At 41.6% G+C, this 17565-nt stretch overlaps 1 protein-coding gene across 27 annotated transcripts in view; it reads right to left on the bottom strand.

Annotated features, from left to right (window-relative positions):
- adgrl2a (adhesion G protein-coupled receptor L2a) overlaps nt 1-15671 on the bottom strand; it is a 94509-nt gene extending 78838 nt beyond the window's left edge. For 10 of the 27 annotated variants that reach the window (XM_074667376.1, XM_074667367.1, XM_074667388.1 and 7 more), the window contains exon 1: nt 14986-15669. The gene's annotated coding sequence lies outside the window, so the exon portion shown is untranslated. Of the gene's footprint in view, nt 1-12367; nt 12389-14985 lie in introns of those variants that run through there. The other 17 variants (XM_074667391.1, XM_074667375.1, XM_074667378.1 and 14 more) reach the window with 4 other exon arrangements.
- Nucleotides 15672-17565: the final 1894 nt, after the last annotated feature.

Raw genomic sequence — 17565 nt, 5'->3', positions numbered from 1 at the left:
AAATACCAGGTCAAACACGCACGCTGGAACCGGACGGCTCAGATACTTTAGAACAGGACTCAGGGAGGGGAGATGTGGGTGAAAAAGGGGGGAGGAAGAGGGAAACAACGAAGCATGAGGGTTTTTCTGGTCCAGGGAGTTTTCTGTGAAAGCTGTTATATAACATTTTATAAAAACATTACAAATATAAAGCCTCACATAGTTCCAACCTATTTTTGCAGGAAACGTATGACTGTGACATCTATTTTTCCATATCCCTATACTGTACTGCAAAGTCACTTATCATCTGCCAGTATTATCTAACCCATTTCATCATCTGAGAGTACATAAATAAATTGTTTTTGAATCTGTGGATCAAAACGTTTGGATTAAATAAATCATCAGCTTTTATGCGAGCCACAATGCCGGAACAGAAGACAGTAGCATGCAACAGAGCGAGCTGGAGCGTGTGACATAAGTGTGCTGCTTGACATGCTCATTGCTCTTAGTGTTTGCACCATTGATCATTTTTATGAGCCACTCAATTAATCGATTAGAGTACTCCCCACTGGTCGGGACATATGGCTACTAAATAAAGCAATCATGAGCCAGACTCTGGCACACTCTGTCTCATAAATACATTCATAAGACAAAAATGTAAGCATCACTGTAACTGTGTCCTTAAGTGCTGGAACAGTATTCTAGGTGTGGTTTTAAATATGGGATGAGCATGTTTATTAGTGTAAGCCTCTTCTTTTCAGAGTGTCATTCTAAGATAACTTTATTTACGAGGCCCATGTGTTGTTTTTCCACCTGTGTCCCCGGGCACTGAATGCTACCTTGCCCCCTGCCTGAATATATATATATGAAATCCATGGCCTCATAATCACTTTAGCAATGCAACCAAAATCCTATTAGCGCTGAAAGATACCTACACCTGTCTGTCCACACGGATTATAGCCACATGATTTGCTACAGTAACAAAGTTTTAATACAGGTTCCATACATTTTGAGTTGTAATTTTGATGTTTAACTGGGAAGTGAAGTGGATTATCTCAAATGAAATTTCAAAATGTCATTTCCACTTGCTGATAGCACAAAACTATTCCTTTCATGTCTGTCGAGATAAGAATGATTCAGCCGGGGCTGTTAAACGGTGTCTTTGCCAAATGTTCCTCCGCTTAGGAATTAATAGGCTGACATTAATACAGCAAGATAAATAGGAAGGTCAGGAATGGGAGACCTGCCATTATATGGGCATCTCATGGTGATAGTACCTGCCAATCAAGCCCAATAAGTCCTTGACACTGCATGATTCACCTTGGAATACACTGAGTAAATGCAATATGTAGTGTGTGTGTGTGTGTGTGTGAGAGAGAGAGAATATATATATATTTATATATATTCTCCTGTCAAGAAATGCAATCCAATTAGTACGAGCACATAAATACTATTCAGGGTTAGTGCTTGGAGAGCCCATTAGGACACCATAAAGAGAACATTTGTTGTGAGATGCAGTTTGTCATGGCTAAATTAGTCAAAACAAATAAGGGATTACAGAAATGGATCCAAGCAGTTGGCCAAAAAAAAATCTCTCAATCTCATCTTCTCGATTTCCATGCAAAGCTAAAACACTGCAGTGTTGCCAAACAAGGTCATGCAACTTGACCAACTCGGTATTGGTAGCACTACACAACTATTGTGCCCGAGTCATTCATGTTGATGGCACGCTTGAAACTGAATTATGTTGTACAAACAAAGAGTTTGAGGTCAGAGATTTGCTCATGAGGGTCACATTGACTGAAAAACTGTTATTGAGTTCAGCAGCTTGTGTAACTTATTTATTTTCCATGTTGTTGTTCATCCAACACAACATGTTTGTTTACAAGGAAAAAAGGGAGTGGGGCATTTTTGGATGCTTGGTTTTTAGTCTATGATAATAATGTGCTGTATTTACTCGGATATGCACCAGTAAGCAGCTTTGGTGACCCTTCTCCCTCCCCCTCTTCAAAATGAGCCGTCGAATGGTTAAAAACCCAGCTTCATCCCTCTATTAAGAACCTTGCCATCAATAATGCACTGTGATCGTGAGGCGTTATTAAACAGGATGATTAATTTTTAAGGCAGTGGGCAGAAACACAAAATATGGAGAAGGTAATGGAGAAGATTACTGGTTGGAGACAGGTTTGAAATGGAAAATAATGACTAATGTGGTCGTGTTGTTGATCAATACAGATTCAAGAAACAAAGGGGAAAGTGAGGAGTGAAAAGCAGAGCTTCAAATGTACTTTGAATTAAGTATGTGTCATGAAGTTAATCCTTGAATGTACACTCCTACATAGAAATCGTAGCTCATTCTGCACTTTCTACATCTGAATTGACTTAAAGCTGCAAAATCCTTCTTTCCTTTGTTTGCTTTCTAGAGCTGCATCTTCTCCTAGGTGTCTGGTATATTTAACAATGGCTTAAAGGTAGCTTTTACCTGGATTCCCCCCCATTATTGCATTTTTCTCTCCGTACACATTTGTCAAAGAAACACAAAGAAAGAAGCTGTGTCTTTGAGTATTTCCTAAGTGGCACACAAAATCCTGAAAAATGCACAAGCTTGGAAAGCAGTGACTGTTTCTCGACGACAGAGCTGGATATTTTGATTTTCTAAGGGTGCTAATTCTCTCAGATTAGAGACATTGTGTATAACGTGGTCAGCCACGGCTCGGTGTCTAATTGAGTCTTTTAACCTTTCTGTGGCTCAGAGGAAGGACAAACAGAGCCAAAATACGGGACGTGACACAAGCTTAGACAGCACGAAAATAGTAAATAGTACAAAGGCTGTATGTACCCTTAGTGGAAAGCAGCGCGAAAAGAAATTACTCCAGCAGTGGAGTGGATCTGCTGTAGCCTCCGTTAACCTTACATACTTCTATCCCTGTGCTGCCATTTCCACTTTCAATCTTTAAAATGGCATGAATGCCTTTGTCAGACAGAGGAAGCGGCGTGTGTCAACCTTAAACAAGGTATAGCTCTGCATCTCGTCAGGAAGCTCAGACAAAAGATGTGGGTGGGTGTAGTCTTTCCTGAATGCAATCACTTGTCAGCCCTAAATCTTCCCTCAGTACTGCCCTGACAGGTAATAGTGCTTGTTAAACCTGATGAAGGTATATTGAAGTTATCTTTTTTTCTATTCAAAGACACAGAAATTGTCTGAAAAGCATTTAGCTGCTTCTCAGAAATGAATCTTTTACACGCACTGCTGCACAATAAAAAAAAAAGCCTAAAAATAAATAAAAAGCCGAGCATCTTACACCACATTCATACACAGCAACATGACAAGCTGGAGTAATTGAAGTTGCTTTGAATTTTCAGGCAGTATCATTAGATTTCCCTTGTGCAGTTTCGGTGTCATTCCTCCCTGCCCTTTGCCCACTTTCAGCAGTGAAAGAGAGAGGACAGTTTTGGGGCCGAGCCTTGATTAGCATAACATCAGCACCGTGTGGGGGATTGTGATGCAAACAAGCCGAGATTGGCTCATTTCAAGCTCCTCTTTTAATAAGTGAGGTGCTTTAGCAGCTCATTTCTGACTGCTCACTGTCCATCGGATCAGATTCTTTGGGATTTAAAAGAGGGAGAGAGACGATTTCTTAATGTAGCAAAAGTTTCAACCTCAATTTAGATGGGCGATGACAACAAGCAATGGTTGTCCGCAGGAGAAAGATAACAGTTAAGAAATATTGTGTTTGTTATGGTGAAAATGGCTCCTCTCGGGAAAAATGCCCACTTCCAACTGACCATGATTCAGCCTTGAAATGATTAAAAAAATTATGTAAATGGGCCTGTGGCTTATGTTATCGTCCCCTGCCACCCACAGCAGGACGGCAGATACAGCAATCACTGCTCCTGCACCTTGTGTATGTTTAATATGTGTTTGTTCTTTCGTGATAACAAAAAGGAGGAAGGAAATAAACAGGGCTTTCCTTCCTTTTTTTTTCCTCCTGGACCAAAGTCAGGGAATCTAAAGACACAAGAAGAGTGAGAAAGAAGGTGGGAGAGAGAGGAGACAGTCAAGCAGACTGTGATAAAACATTCACCAGGAAATTATCTCCCTGTCATAAGGCCCTCCTGTTTTGAATACCAAAGGGATTTAAATTCCCAAACAAACTCTGAAAAGGTTGACCAGTTCGGTGCACCGACAAACGATTGTGGATTGCGGCACGGGCCGCACCTTTGAACCACTGTGCAGGAGGTAGCATGAAGCACAGATCTTAATCTGAGAATCTCTGCATAGGTAATCCACTGAAGTGTAATTGCTACGGCTCCAAGTTAGACAAAATAATGACAGGAGGATGAGACTCACTATGAATATGAAGTGAGTGTGATAACACTGTTTCATGTCAGGAGAGGAGGTTTTACTTGGACGGGGACTCGTGTTATGGAGGAAAACTGTCACGCAAATGACAACAAGCAAAATCTGTGCGGTGGTTTCTTCACATGAGGCGGCACTCACAGCCCAACAACGCACTGTTAACATGAAATGTTGGGTTTTACACACCGTGATAAATCACAGATTAAATCATAGAGTAAATTGATAGGGACTGGCTGTTTGTATGATACCTTAAGTGATCCAAATCTACAAAAACAAGCTATTTGAGAACAAAACCTACTCGAAAAGAATTTCTGTTAAGACTTCAAGTTTTGAGTTGCGGTGCTTTCTACTGCCTTGAGCGTAGGCACTGTACTGAAATGTTGCAATAGAAAAGGGGTTAAATTTTTTCCTTCCCCCACCTCTGTCGTCGCCTGAACATTTTATTAAGTGGCTAGTTAAATAGCATAAGACTGAATTTATCTTTAAATTAAACACAGTTATTATTACATTTTATTGGCAACCAGGGTTAACTAGGGTGAAAACTGCATAACAAAAATTAACTCTTGCAGTTTACAACTCCCAGCTTTGTTTATTAATAACAGTGAAAGAAACTTTATGAGCATTGACCAGATATTCACTCAACAAACCATCCAAAAAAATGACTTAATAGAAAAAAGAATGCAAATTAAAGTCACCCTCAGTTGAGGCAGTGTTACTACAACTTTGAAGTAGAAACTTCGGCGCTCGGATAAACTTTCATCCCTCAGCAAACTTTCCCATATTTTTTTTGCCGTTATTCGTAAAAATATCCACAGCATCAATTAGCGCTTTTGTTTCAGGGCTTACAATGCATGCTTCAGTTGTAAGAACCGTGTTAGAAAAGCTTCATTACACATTTCTGCCTTGGTGCAAATTGTTTAACTTCTGTTAAAGTTTAAATACTAAATATGCAGCTGAGAGGGTCTTGTGGCAGTGACTCTGGAATATTTCTGCACTGTCTCTTGGTAATATCTGCACAGCTCTGCCTATGCTACACTGCTTCCATTATGCACTGCAGCTCATGAGCCTTTTCAGGTGAGAGAATAAAAGATCCCTTTTTTGGCCCTTGCAGTAAAGTGAGTAGGCGTTGCGGTGTCTGCAACATTCAACCTCCCTCGCTTATTGTCAGACTCTGCCCCGGTTTCTGGTTGCTATATTTTAACTTCACGGTTTATGGAGTAAATGTTCCCTGCTTCATTATCATACAACATGCTACCTCACCTCTGTGCTGGATGGATGCTATCGTGCAAAACATGACAACTGCTGCATCCTTTAGGCGGAGCTCGGCCTCTTGACTTCAGCCCCTTGCCTACCCGCGAGCCTGCTGGACCTATTTCTGATGGTAATGGCTGTAGGAGCCACATCCTGTCAGCTCACTCCACACTCACTAGTAATCAGCTCGAGTTGATGAATGACGGAAGTGCCACTGGCTGCACTGCAATGACAAAAATGCACCCGTTTCTGCCCCCCTATTTCACTGTCCTCTTTACGCTTCCTTTCACCCCCCCTCTTTTCCATCAACTACTAAAGAATGGCACTCATCACACTGGTTCAGCTGCTGATGCTGAGGCTAAAAATGAAGCATGTGTTGCCGGGGTACAGATGCAGTGCTTGAGAATTTGTGCAGCTCAGAGCATTTTGTCTGGTCATCGTTTTAACTCACTTTGATTTTTATCACTGGATGACTCATAAGGAGAAAAACAAACATAAGTTTGACTCCTGCTTGTTATGTCTCTCTTTTTTTAAGATAAAACAAAAGTTTTTTGTGGGATAAGACGAAGACGTATACGTGCTTAGTTTTTCTGCTTACTTTAAAACAACTTACAGCAGGTTCCTCCCTGGGTAATACCAGGTTTTATCGACTGCTTTTATGAAGTTGCAGTCAGCTGCGTAAAACAGTCTGTTAAACTTAAAACCTGAGGCTTTTTTATTAGAGAAATTACACTTTCACTGTCCAAGCGAAAACTTTGTTTTCTAGGTAAGACACAGAGGGTGTAATCACATTCATGACTAGAGATATTTTAAGAGAGTGCAGATTGGGAGAGAATAGAGAATTAGAATAGAAGAGATGTACTGCAAAATATTTTCTTAAAAGAAAACCACGCATCTATCACATTATGTTTTTTTTAAGTCTATTAATGTCTCTATAAATATTTATCATTTGTAAAACAGTGTAGCTGATGAACACGCTGTAAAAAGTTACAAATGAGGCTGTATAAAATAGGTATTTAATTCTCAGAAATATGTTCTTACGAGAAAGTTTCCCAATAACAATATCTTTAAAAAAATGTAAATGAAATAAAGTTCACCTAATTTACGACTAACAAAAACTAACTGAAGTATGTCTATGTTCGGATTTGAAGCCCTTCGTACTGAATCCTTTCAACTGGAAAGTCTGTGTCTTATACTTCTATATTTCTTGCTTCCCCACACCTGTGTATTTCACTTTGATCGATAACATACCAGGTGTGAAGTGGAGGGTGCAGTTCTCACACTCGTCTTAATTACTAAAACCAGTTTGTGAGGGCCTGGATAGCTGAATTAGACAAACAGGGCGGTCTAATGGATAAAGCAGTCAGGGTATGTGTGATTTATAGCAGGATTCACACCAGCAGAGCTGCCTCACACCTCATTTAAAAGCAGGCATGATTAATTATTAGGGCAGCTTGTATATGTGTTTTTCCTGTGCTAATGCCAAAAAGATCAAATCAGGGATGTCAGTGTTAAGAATTCCAATTTGCATCAGAAATGCATTAATAATCACGTTTGTGTTCACACACTAACACAGTGGGGCTGAAGTTACGAGCAGTATTTAAGATGTTCATTACCTAACCCCCCGGCAGTAGTGGAGGAGGAGAAGCTGGACGGAGCAGGCAGCAGTGGTTGCCAGGCCTGGCACAGCTGTACAAGCAAAGCTGTAAAGAGACGTCACCGGCCTCTGTCGCTCAATCTTCCCCTGTGTTAATCCCACACTATCTGCATTCACGTCAGGCCCGATCCTCATGTCCGTCGATTGCTTTCACACTCCTAAGTTCAATTTGGCAGGAAAGTGGACATGTTGCATCACTTCTCCTGGCTGAAAAAAATCCCCTCGGCATTGTTCCCTCATCGAATAATCTTTTTCTGAGGCGGCGTGATGATCCAATCCCAGTCATTTTCAGCACAATATTTCTTGTTTTCTCATTCAGGTGTGCACTAAACCAAGAGAGATGTATGCAAAAAAAAAGAAGGTTTGGAATTAAATGCTAAATCTAAGCTGTGTCACTTCCAGCAGCAGTGTAGCAAATATGAGTACATATGAGATTTGAAAGCCTTTAATGCTACTGAATCTCTTCTTAGCTGATCAGATCATCTTCTAAATGGCCTCAATACACAAGCAGGGCCATGTGTGTACACAGGAGTCAGCTTCATTCATCACTATTCATCATTTACTGTATAAGAGAGACTACATGCTGTCGTGGCAAACCCCACACTGTTACTGTAGCCGGTCAAATGCACCCCGGTCAGGTTTTCTTAAATCCCCACTATGTTTTACAGGCAGGAGTTTTATACCCAAGCTCCTAAGCAAACAAATCCTGGCCCTCAGGGCAGAATTTTTATTTTAACATCTCTTTTTGAGACTGACATTTTGTCCTCTGTTTTCAAATGTTTTCCCGAGAAGCATCTCTCCGGTTGACCCAAGCCGAGCCCGTCGCCTCTGGCTTGTCATGGAGAGAAGAGTGATGCGGTTCTGTGGGCAGCAGAGAGGGAGGCTCTGTACTGAGACAGCAGCAGGTGCAGCTGTGACAGTTGCCGTGTTGTTGCTAGCCCTGCACTGTAGCCGAGATGAGGTTCACAGATGTAGCCACTCAGTGCGCTGGTTTATTGGCTGCCTGAAACAATGCATCTCTGTCAAGAACAACTCCTCCTAAGGCCATTTCAGTCTAAGAGTGCTCTGTGCGAAACAAGGCGGAGAAAAACCTCACTCTGACACACAAGGTCAACTCTGCTCCACAGCAACACAATCAAAGCTCCCCGTGCTCTGCCAAAAACAAAACACATCCCAACCTGAAGCAATCACGCTGAGATCTGGTAGTTTTAGTCACATTTTCATGTCAAGTGGTTTGTCCATCGAAAGCAACATAAAAAAATGTCACCTTTGCATAAATGTAGATGTTTTTCAATTTGAACGTTGAATCACACAAACTTTTGCCAAGTATCGTCCCCGTTTGTCAAAACACAGTTCTGATTAATTATTACCAAGCATCTGCCGTGCGCATGCTTCTCAAGTACCACCCAAGGCTGCACTTTACCCCCAGGTGCATCTTGTGAGACATGCATTACAATCATGCAACGCTCTCACTAAACTGCGCCTGCAGTAAATTAATAGCATCCATTTTGCCTTCCTTTTTTATTTTTTTTCCTTTGGACAAGAAAGCAAACCTGATTCCTTTCTTCAATTCAGACCCTCGAAGTAGCCGACAAAGTCCAATCCCAGGTAGTGTTTTGTTGAATCTCAGAGTAGTGGAGATCTGAGATAATATGACTATTGTTTTCCTGTAAAGCACCCAGTCTCTGCTTGTTCAATTACTGGAAGGAGCCTCAACGAGGGCGGTTAAATCATTTGCAGAGACATTATCTACGCAGAGAGAGAAAGACAGAGAAAGAGAGAGGGAGGAGGGGGAGGGAAGGAGGGATGGATGAAGGGAGGAGAGCAGATACAGGGGCCAAACTTTTAGTCTGTAGAGGAAACAGAAACAGTTTTTTTTTGGACCACACATGGAGGGTAGTGTGAGGATAAAAGCAGCAGGATTCATGATTCACTGCAGGAAATTAATAGACTAATATGGCTCTCTCTGTTTCGTCGCCAAAAACCACACAATAAGATAAAATTGTTTTCATTACAGGTGATGATGGATATCTATGCAGATTATGAAAATGTACAAAATTTATTATGAGCGCGCAACCACAAACTCCATTCTTCCTCACACATACATCTCCACCAAACAAAAGCAAGTCACAGGCGCTCATCTGTCAGCGTGAGCAATCATTAAGAGATAATTTGATTGTTTTTTCAACCTCGCCTGTGTTTGATGTCTCTGGCATGGTAGCAATTGAGCAGACAATTATTTTGTTGATTAGCTTAGTTTTTAGCAACTTCCCATGCCTGTGATATTCCTCTGAAACTCCCAGACCAGACGCTCAACTCCATCTGACTTGGCAACTACATTACAAGAACAAAGCTTTCACACTTCCCAACTAAATACTGTAAAATAAAATGTCTTTTATCAGAGCCTCAGACTCTCCAAACCAACCAGATAAAGTCGGAAATATGCAGGCGATGCATTAACTTGGAAAAAAAAAAAAAGAGGGCAAAAACATTCGATGGAAAATGTTTCTGGCAGGATTTCAACTGAAAATTAGTCAGCACCCTGTGTTTTGGAGTGGATTTACTTGCACAGCTCTTTTTTTCCAAGTCTGACTTTTCTGTTTGGTGTATTTGATCATCCACAAAAATCAACGTTTCTTTGAAGACTCAACTCAAACATGTTGACTTCAATTTAGGTGGGCTGCCACTGTTAAATTAAAGCGCTCTGAGAAAATCATGTGCACACAGATAAAAAAGGGTATCTCATTTTTTTCTGAATCAGGACACACTTTTAGTTCTATTTTCTCCCATTGGAAGCTATGCTATTGTTTTGCTATAGTGTTCTTTAATAGCTTTAGTGAGACGTTGCAACGTCCTACTGGTGATATGCTGTGTAGCTTTACATTTTTCAGCCAGGAACCTGGCGGAATTTTCGCCTAAAATGTTCGCTAGTTTGGAATTCAACACACAAAAAAAAAAAAAAATTAAATCATTTGACAGACCAGCTTCACTGCCTCTAACTCATTAAAAGACGACCCATCCTTAAAAACAAAACCTAATGATACCCTAATATAAAACACCTGTGAACAGATTTGCACTTTTCAGGTCTATCTTTAGTCTTTAATTTTAACACCCACAGCCCAAGCAATGTATTCACGTGGGGTTTAACTTACACTTGCAGTAAGTTAGAACAGTCAAGGACAGCATCAGCCTATACGGAGGAAATATATTGCTCTGCTGTGTTTGCCCTCACCATCCCTAAATAACAGCCCTGTCTTGTTGGAAAAGGGGCTTTTAAGCGTGGATGTGCTCCGCTCTCCTATAATCCAGCCGAGACATTACTCCTTCCCCTGGCAGACGTCCGCAGATCCCCCCTTTCTCCCAGCCAGGCCCTGCTCTCGGCTGCTATGGCAGAGCGCAATAACTGCTGTTTACTCAGAGCCTCGCCTCCCAGGTTCTCTTCAGTCTCTCTCTCTCTTACACACACACATACACACACACACACACACACACACACACACACACACACACACACACACACACACACACACACACACACAAATTGAATATTTTCCCAAATAGTGTTGCAGCTGTGCACCGATAAGGACGAGAACTGTTCACAGAGCACAGAGAATGGGACAGGGTCAGCGAATGTGTGTGTGAAAAAAGTGTGTGTGCGTGTGTGTAACAGAGATAGAGAAAGAGAAAGCGAGTGTGTGAGTGGTCTAAATGGTTAATCTTCTTTAAATTATAAAAAAGTAAAATATAAAAAAAGTTAATGAACATTTTGTTTAAAATGGCGACGTGAAAACAGTTGTATGTGATATATCAACAGAATTAAATTAAACGAGCCTGTTCTTCTTATATTGTATTCCCTGTTAAAAGAGAATAATATCCAACATGGTGGCTTTAGTTTAAATTGAAAAAGTTGTACTTTTTGTCCACAAGTTTTGGGGAATGATCTTTGTATTTGCTTTGGGAGTGCCCTAAACACACACTGCTAATGGCACACAGCACATCTTATCTGAAACACACCCTGTGTTTGCAACATCATGTAAAAGCTACAATCAGAAACAAGGCCAATGTGTTACAACAGATCGTTTCGTGACCAGGGGACAGTTTATATGACCCAGTTTTGCACTTTGCTCTTCCTTTTTCCTTCAAACACCTTCCAAAGAAGCACAGAATGACAAAGAGATGCCAGATAAGCTCAAGGAGGCTGCCATTTAACCGGGGAGCTACATAGGAGAAGCCATCGGCTAACATCCGTGTTGTTTCCCGTCACAAGAGTCTGAATTGACCCTCACTTTCCAGCGCCTCTGTCCTTGCTGTGTAATGCTCTGCTAGGAAATTATTTAGGCAAGCAGAAAGTTTCACCTGCCATTTCAGGGGCACTGAATCCCCTGCTGCACCAGAGGCCTTTGGCAAGTGGAAACAAATGTTTCACAAAATGGCAGGGTGGGGAGCACGCTGGCGCACAGCATTTTACTGATTACCAATCGTAAAATAAAATAAGTCATGAAAGGGGAGGTTTTTGGCCCTCCAAAGGCCTGCACGTTACATCAAATTTGCCCTGGCTTTCTTTTACAGCCTTGTTCCTTCCCTTTAATGGGCGGCACTTATCCGCACAGTATGGCTCCTCGTAGGTGGTTTAGCAACAGAAAAGATTGCATCTGCAAACACAAACCCACAATTTACACGCCAAATAACTATGGGCATGTAGATCTAAATGCGTTAATTCTCTTCTGACGCATTCACAACTGCCATAATTCACTCCATTTTGCTATGGCACAGCCAACACAGCCTTTGTATGAAATGCAACTTAAATTGGGAGATTGCTCCTCAGACTGTTTTGGAAACAAAGACAGTGATGCTCAGAAGTAAAAAAAAAAATTGAGATGAGCTTGAATGTTCACAGAGAATAAAAGAACTAAGTCCTCATAACGTAACATTAGCACTCACAATCCATTCATCCACAACGCAACCTTTAAATCAATCATATGGACCCACCAATCGCTGCTCAGACAAAGACAACAAGCTCATCTCCACGTTTAAGAGGGAGAGAGTGCGACACAAAAACAAAGTGAGGAAATGTTGCCACTGGTCAGCACTCACATCGAATCAAATCAATGACAAATTACCTTAATAAAGCTGGAGTGGAAGTGCCTGGCCTGTTGTGAGAATTTTAAAATGTGGAGAGGCTATGAAAGCTGCGTTATGATCTGTTTAATGCACCAGTCAGACAAAACCTCAGCTGCTGTTTCAAGAGAGGAGGGGTGGGGGGGAAACACGGCAGCGAAAAAAAAAAAAAAGAAATGAAGCAACAGTCCGTAATGTCAAAAAATTTGGATGCGTTCACACCCACTCTCAGTGATCACACTCACTCAGACGTAAGAGTATCGTGTGCTCAGGGAGTGTGATATAAAAGAGTTGAGAATAGAGTGATATGTAGCATGCTGTCTCCCCCCAAACCCATACAGAAGTGTGCTGGGGCTGTATCGATCCGAACGCAACGAGCAAAAGAGGGGCAATCTGGGGCTCTGGTAGATCAAGAGCAGCTGCAGTTATTTGAAACAGGACGCACTTCATCTGAAACAAACTAGATTCTGGAGTTGAATGCTCATAAAGGCATGCCTGAGGTGAAGATACCAGAGTTTTATACTCTGACCAGCATAAACAAGTAGTTTTATGAAGGAAAGATACACCAGGTGCTGTCTGGTTAGTTGAATATTTAAAAAATATACACTTTGTTGAATAAAATTTTCAAAAGGTGGCGCTTTGCGAAGCGTGTTCCAGAGTTTTTAGTTTGATGTTATTTTCCATTTAAATCTGTTTTATTTTCAACACTACGCTCCTTTAAGAGTCATTGTGTAATTAACTTGTGTGTGAAAGCTTTGACATAATCTCCGGCCCAAGCGCACAAACAAATACAAGTGAGATTATGTTTTACACAACATGTTTTAGGGAACTACTTCAAAGAAAGAGAGAAGATACACAAGTCGCTCTGTTTTACCAGCTCACACACTCACACTCACTTCCAAGGCTCAGCCAAAGCCAGTGGCAGAAAATACCACTCTTTCCATTGTGGAAGGGCTCTGGACACTTTGATATGCTAATATGTTCCACCCAAACAGCTGGAATTTGCAGATGCATTAATTCAAACATGTTTTTTATGCAAAAACATGTGGGAAAAAAATGGAGACCTCCAATAAAGGAGGTAGGATTGAGACATGTAGCTCCTAGAGCGAGATAAAGCATGGAGCCAGCTTATTTCTTACACATTCCTGAAAACTCCACACTTGATCACAAATACAACGCCTTTGAATTCAGCTGAATGACACTTTGTTATGCTAGGCTAGGGAGATAAATCCACTTCATCCTGCAAACACTTGGTTTATTCTTTTGTTCTCTATCAACTCACATACATATAGCCTTGGAAGAAGAAGACGGTGCCCTTTCAATGAAGTTTGTTATATTAGACCATATGAGTGTATATTGGATTAGAAAAAAAAATCTCAACACTTGTGACACAGGGAGTCTATATTTCTCACACACAGTTGAGATTAATGTGTTCCAGACGAAACACACAAATGAGACTCATTCATGTTCTCTGTAATCCAGGCAGGAATTTGTAGCTCCCTCTCTTTAAAAATCAGACGCACAAGCTAAAAAAACGCAAAAAGCTGAGGGCATGTGGAGGCTGGAGCTAAATTTATCCCAATCCACTGATCGATCACTAGAGATAACTGCTGTGCTCCAGGCTTCCGTGCATCACCGGCTGGCTGGCTAGCCGCTGTGTGTGTGTCTCGGGCCGGGAGATAAGCACACACTGCACCGCGTGTGTGCCTCCGCTGCCTACTTTAACACATGGTTGACAAGATGCTTTTTGAATCGGTAGGCCTAAATAATAAATGTGCAGTAAGAGGATCTAATTTTACTGCCACTCTGCGCCGACTGGCTTTGAGTTAAGTCCAAGCAGCCAAATCCGTCCTCTTTTATGCGTGTTTTTATATTTATCCCTCGCTTTGATTGATTTCCACGACTTTCCCTGCGTTTGTAGCCCATTGCATCATCACAAACTGTGTCGCTCTTCGGCCAAAAGTAATTATTACATGGGAAGGCAAGACTAGACTGTTTTTTCTCTCTTTCATTTTAGTCTAGTCCCCAATTATACTGGATTAGCCTGTGAATGCGCTCAAGAATCACACCGACATCGCTTCTCAGGTCACAGCTCCCATAAATCCCTATTCAACAAGACCGTCAGTGGATTTAAAGAAGAAGAAAAAAACCCTGGTGACCAGCACCACCAACCAAACTTCATCTCTGAGGGAATACACTCCAATTAAATGGTGCTTTACATGGTGCTTTACATGTTCTGGTTCACGTAAATATACTCCCTCCCCCTCCACTTTTTAATAGTTTCCATTCAGGCAAACTGCAGCCGGAAAAATCACACCTGGTTATGTTTTGATTGACCATTTTTTATAAATTAGCAACAGTGCACGCTCGGACAATTTAGCACCCACGAGTACGACTTCAACAACGTTAAACACGCATTGTGGTTGCTTCGTGCTACAAAGTTGACTTACTTTTTAAAGTAATGTGATAACATGGAAGATTGGTTGTGTTTCTGTGTTTTTAAAATGAGCGTCGTAACTAAACGTCGTTATTTGTAAAAGTTACCCCACTCTCCATCAACTTGTCAAAATACTGCTTAGCCTCTGATTTATTGAGACCAGGATGTAAAAACAGTTCTTACCTTTCTTAAAGCAGTGACGCCAAACAGGCTCAAGCGAAGTCAAAAGGGATGTGAAATGCAAAAAAAAATAATTATATATATAAATAAATTTAAAAATGTCAGATTGTGGGAAGACTGTCCTCTGCAGCGAATAGTCTGCAGGTCTGAGGCATGCTCCCCTTCTCTGGGACAGACACACTGAGGCTGGCTACCAGGCGGCAGGTTCCCCTCTCAGCCGGTACATCCCGCTCCTGCATCGGACACCACACACTTCCATGGCCGGCAAGGTGTTGCTCTGCTCAGCCCTGACTCATTTGTTCTCACTCCCGGAGCAGCAGCACAAGAAGCGGCGGCAACAACAAACGATGAAGAAGAGGAGAGAAGCGGAGCTCGGGGACCCAGAAACCGCTGAGTGACACACACACACAGAGGGACAGACAGAGAAACACTGAGTGTGGGGCTTTCAATGTCTTCTAAAAAGTGAGGGAGAATTCAGTGCGTTCTCTGCGGACGAATTCTCTCCTGGCCCCTGTGGATAAGTCTGTAAAGACTTTAGTGGGGGTAAGTTTCAGCGGCTCGCGCGTGGTGAAGATCCCGCTCACAGTGTTGTTGAGACAGTTGGAGGAAGCGGCGCGAGCGGGGCTTCCAGTAAACAGCGCCAGTGCAGAGGAGAGCAGAGCAGGCTGCCGTCTGCACGAGCTGTCTGAATTGAGAGAGGGGTGGGCTCCAGTAAAACCCGGCATGGATTCCTCATCCTCGCTGACTCGGAGTCTGTACACAAATCAAACTTATCATCATTCCCGGAAGTAGCAGCTCCCTATTTTCACTTCTTAGAATTTTTTTAACTACGTCACACAGAGAAAGGAGGTTATTGATATTACTCCCTAATTCTCCCCCACACACATTTTTTTCTAGTTCACGCTGTCTTCCTTTTTGGGCATGAGAGGCCCATGCTCTGAAACAGTAGGCAGTCCAGCCTATTCAACCAATGAAAGAGGACTTATTCTACTGTAATACTAGCACGCATCAAAAGGAACACAGAAGCACAGGCACTTTTTCTATTCCTCTTTCAATCCAACTGGCCTCACAGGATAGCACAGTGTGGCCCAGGCAGCAGTGGTCAAGCTGCTGCAGCTGAGCCAAGTGTGTCTGTGTGTGTGCGTGTGTGGAGCCAAAAGAAGGAGAATATTTCCTCGATTGTGCCTTTTTTTTTTTTCTTTTTCCCTCTTGCAATTTTCTTCTCCATGATTCATGACACCATTTGGCAGTCCAGGGAATTTTCTTAGGTTAGAGTAGCTTTGACCTCTGCGCTCCTAATGTGGGCTGCATGCGATGTTGGTGTTCCACCGTTTGTATTCACTGTATAATGCAGGTGGTTAACATTAATTCTGAGCAACATGTTCCTTTTGAGATAAAGCTGAATTTTAAGATGTGTTTCAGCTCATATCTCTAGGTTCTTATATGAAATATTGTTCTTGTTGTTGAATTCAGGATTGATAATTGTCAGTGCGGCTGCTGTTTCTCATATTCCCATTACTTTGCCTATCTTTAAAATCAGAACATCTGATCATAAATAAAACATGCTGGTCACAACTTTTTCATGTTTATTCTTGCATTTGGTGGAGACTTGGAGCATGTTATGATCTGCTCGAGGTATTCCGTCCAGAAACATTATCAGGCAAGACGTAGGTACACACCTGGCTTCAATAAAAACTGTCTTTCACCTACCGAGGGTAAATGTGAAGTTGAGTCATGCTTGCCAGGTGAAGGTGAACGCAGCAGAGGGGCAGACTTGTGTTTTCATAAGCATAATTTTACATAATAATACAGCCCTCTTTTTCTTTTTTTTCCTTTCCTTTTTTTGTGAGGGACAAAGAAGAGAAAACAGATGTAATAAAAGGTCACCCAGTGGCAGGCGTCCATATCTAGAAAAATGTTTATTTATAAGACCAGACTAAAAACACGTGTGGTGTCTCTATGGCTGCAGTGTTGAACAGCCCAAACTGCCATTTTGAAGGAATTTATTTGAATCTGCTTCTTCAGATTGTCAACAGAGGGCATTAGACTTATATAGCGATGGTTGTGAATGAATATGATTTATTGAACTGTATCCACAATTGAATACACTGTTAAAATATGAAGGCAGAGATTTTAGGATGCATCACTCAGTAATTAATTTTATTTAGCTTATCATCGACTGTGTGTGTGTGTGTGTGTGTGTGTGTGTGTGTGTGTGTGTGTGTGTGTGTGTGTGTGTGTGTGTGTGTGTGTGTGTGTGTCCGACGCTTAGCAGCAGTTGCTAAACTATTTACGTGCAAGTGCTCATTACAAACAGAAATAAAATCACAAATCTGAAATGCACAGCTTCTGTCATTGAAGGGTTTAATATAAAAACTCGCTCTTTTCAAAAACAAACATTCCTTAAGAAAATACTTAATAGCGATACATACACATGTAGAAAAACTGAGAATCCAAGAGTGTTTTTGCAGAGTAGTTAAGATGTAACTGCACAGTTTTCCTGTTTTCATTTCAGTTGAAAAAAACGGCAGATGCTTTGGACAGACCTCAGTCATCCATGGTGAGAGCAAACATGTCCTCCCC

Source organism: Halichoeres trimaculatus, unplaced genomic scaffold (genome assembly GCF_033239565.1).
Source record: "Halichoeres trimaculatus isolate MK-OKI-2021-1 unplaced genomic scaffold, fHalTri1.1 fHalTri1_scaffold_4, whole genome shotgun sequence".
NCBI lineage: Eukaryota > Metazoa > Chordata > Actinopteri > Labriformes > Labridae > Halichoeres > Halichoeres trimaculatus.
The sequence above is the reverse complement of the archived record's forward strand: the minus strand, read 5'-3'. Positions and strand labels throughout refer to the sequence as shown.